Here is a 3,880-nt window from a genome sequence, read left to right as displayed (position 1 = left end):
TCCATTCAGCGCGTCTCTCCTCCCTTCCCCACGTTCCCGGGCCGTTGCTGACACGGGGGTGGGAGGAGCCGAGGGCCTGTCGGCTTGGGGAGCGGCTGCCGCTCCTTAAGGTGGAACTGAACTCCGGGCGTCCGGGCCTCTGCGCGACTGGGAGATCACGTCTTCCCGGCTCCCAAACTCGCGCCCCGCGGTTTCGCATCTCTAGTCCCCTAACCTTAGTTCACTTCCGGCCTTGCTTTTTGGAGGAATGAAAGATGAAGTAGGGGGAACAAAAATTATTTAGACAACTTAAAATCATAAAGTTATGTGAAGGGTGCAGAGAACTTTTCCTTTATGATTTGACCTCTTCTAAGACTTTTTTATTTTTTATTTTTTGATACCAGGGCCTGGGATTGAACCCTCGACCTTGTATGTGGGAAGCCGGCGCTCAATCGCTTGAGCTATATCCGCTTCCCTCTATGATCTTTTTGACATAACAGCTAGAATATTTTGATGTGCAAAAATGCTCTATTTTTGTTTGATAAATATTCCTAAACGAATCGTTTGTCTATTGGTCTTGTCTCTCCCCGCTGGACCAGGCTATTGTCATTAGAGGAAGCAAGGTCCCTGGGCTATGGGACACCTCCCGCTCTTTACCACCGTCCCGGAAAGCTGAAAAGAGTGGAGGTGTCACATTGCATGGCCTTGCATCCTGTATTCGGTTCGCTTTTCTTTTTTGTAAAATGAAGCTAATAATACTTACTGTATAGGTTTAGTGTGAGTACTAAAATACCAAGGAGTGTGAGCACAAACACGTTGTAATTTGAAAGATGTAAACAAAAGATAATATGCATACAAAGCATATAATAATTGTAAACATTGACATCGTCCATACTATGTTCCAGGCACTTTTTAAAAATTTTATTTTGTAAAATTTCAACTAATTAATTAATTCAACTAATATTTTTTTAAAACCCATTTTGTGATAATTAACGCTCGGGCAATCTTTTTTCATCTCTGCACTCCCTCCCTCATCTCTATTATTTTGAGGCAAATTTCCAGCATTTCACCCTTAAATACTTCAGTATGCATCTCTAAAAGATAAAAGATCTGTAAAAAATAATAACACGGTACTATTAACATATCTAGAATATAATAATTCCTTAATATTACCCAAGTCATTACTGAAATTTCACCAATTGTCTTGTAATATTTTTCCAGTTGTTTTGTTCAAATCAGGATCCAAAAGGGTCTGCATATTGTATTTGATGGATGTCTCTTGTGCCATTTTTATCGCATTTGGTTGCCATGTCTTCTAAACCTCTTTTAAAGAGGAGGTTCCCCCTCTCTCAGACATTTATCTAAGTGCGTTAGATGTATAAAGTCACACAATCCCTTCATAATGCTATGATTATACCTTTATTACCTCCTTTTTCTGATGATGCAACTGAGTTACAGAGCAGTTAAATGACTTACCCAAGGTCTCACGGTTATTGAATGCTAAAGATGGTATTCGAATCCCTGTAGGGTGTTCTCTTATTCGCTATATTATGTATCAGATAATATTTAGGTCTTCAATAAATACTCCAAAAATGTGTATTGTATCATATTAGTCACCAATATTATGATGAAGAGTTTTATTCAAGAAGAATTATACATTCTTGACATAACAGCTAGAATATTTTGATGTGCAAAAATGCTGTTTTTGTTTAATAAATATTCCTAAACAAATCGTTTGTCTGTTGGTCTATGTCAGGGTGGATCATTATATTTTGATTCCTTGCATGTTTCAGTGACTGTATTTTATGCTGCTACATATTACCTTTCTTAAAAGAAAGCAAGGGAAGAATGAATGCAAGTGCTTCCCCCATCTTAGGGCGCAATTAAACCAAGCCAAATCATGCTTATGAATTTTTCATTTAAAAAATTACATAAGTGGGGAGCAGATGTAGCTCAAGTGGTTGAGCACTTGCTTCCATGTACGAGGTCCGGGACCTGAAATTCTATATACATAGAAAATGTCCAAAAAGGGTTGAAAAAAACTCATAAAACATCCAACGTGTAGCAACAAAAATTTGTTGCCAAATTATTTTTCTCTGTAGCAGCACATAGGAAAATGAATTAATGCCTCACAAAGGGGAAAAAGTACAGCTTTATACCTAAATATTGGAAACATTGGCAGGAAGAAATGGCTCAGCTGGACTTTATGGGCTTCTAGTTTGAGGATGACTTTTGCTTCTGACAGCTCTGTACAATGGTACAGAGGTTAAGAGCTGGGGCTTTACAGTCATTTATCAAGTATGAAAATTTGGACACAGTCAATAGCTCATGAGATAAGTCAGTTTTCTTATCCGTAAGATAGGTATAAAACAGTCCCTAATGGGATTGATACAAGAATGAAATAGGATAATACATGCAAAGTGCTTAGCACAATGCCTAGCATATTGTAAATATAATGTAATTATAATATAGACACATAATTGAAATAAAATATGGTATTATATACTTAGGCAGAAGACAAAAGATTTTACTGTCTGTCGGTGAAACATCATCAAGTGTATTTTTTTTAAAGGTTTATTTTTACTTATTTCTACCCCACCCCCATTGTTTGCACACGCTGTCTGCTCTCTGTTCATTGTGTGCTCTCTGTGTCTGCTTCTCTTCTTCTTCTTTTTTTTTTTTAGGAGGCATGGGAACCAAACTGCAATTTCCCATGTGGGAGCGAGGTGCCCAATACCCAATTGCTTGAGCCACATTCACTTCCCGTCAAGCTGTAATTTTAAGTATGCAGTCTGTCTTTGAATGATTCAAATATTTCACGGACATTTCTGCCCTCATATTATTTTGTGTGATAGAAAGTAGAATGGTTGGAGAAAAATTTAATAAGGCAACAGGTGGAATATATAAGAATTTGCAAGGAAATAGTATGACCTCAGAAGGAAAAGTGGAGGTGGGTTCCTGGTGACCTTTTCTAACTCTGAGGGGGGATTATTCTGGAAGGGCCTGCCTGGAACAGAGGGTTGTACTGTGAGAACATTTTATTCTCTGGTAAAGTGAACTGAATATTAAATTGTGCAGTCTGTATATTGTACATTGTACAGTTTAAAAAGCATTTTGTATTCTGCAACAAATATTCCACCATGGTGTGGTGTGTTGGTGAAGGAGTGTTGTATGGGGTTTCTACACATGTGCATGATTATTTTGTAAGTTCAGAACCTCTGTAATAAAAATATATTAGAAATAAAAATAGAGTGGGTTGGGGAAACATACACCAAATGTAGCATAGAATATAGTTAGTAGTAATATCTTGATGATGATTTGAATAATCTTTTTTTGAAAATCAAAAAAAAATAATAAACTACTTTCCTTCTATTCTAAAAAAAACTAAAAAACTAAAAAAATAAAAAGCATTTTGTATATTGTACAGCTTGTGTATTGCAATGTACAGTTTTTTAAACAAATCCGTTTTCTTGATACATATTAATAAAACATAAATCCATCCGAAGTGTACAATCAATGGTATTCTGCATAATCACATAGTTGTGATTCAATCATTTTTAGAGCATTTTCATTACTCCAGGAATTGTTAATACTAAAAAACTAGTTTTAAAAGCATTTTCACATAGATAATTTCCTTTTCTCCTTGCAACAGTTTATTGAGTAGGCAGGACTCAGGGTACCCTCTTCGCTGACCAGGCTTCTGTTGAACAAGGGACTGCCAAAGTTTTCTCCGTTACACGCTCAGTTATCTTATGCGTTCATGCATTCAGTAAGCACTTAATGAACTCCACATGCTATCAGGGTAACTTATCAACTTCGCCCCAGCTCCCAGGACCCTGTACGAACCGTCTGGGAGGTGGGTCTGGGGTGGGGTAGGGGGCAGAAATAGACCAGACATTCT

The sequence above is a fragment of the Dasypus novemcinctus genome, chromosome 20 (genome assembly GCF_030445035.2).
Source record: "Dasypus novemcinctus isolate mDasNov1 chromosome 20, mDasNov1.1.hap2, whole genome shotgun sequence".
NCBI classification, from domain to species: Eukaryota; Metazoa; Chordata; class Mammalia; order Cingulata; family Dasypodidae; genus Dasypus; species Dasypus novemcinctus.
This window is presented reverse-complemented; position numbering follows the sequence as displayed.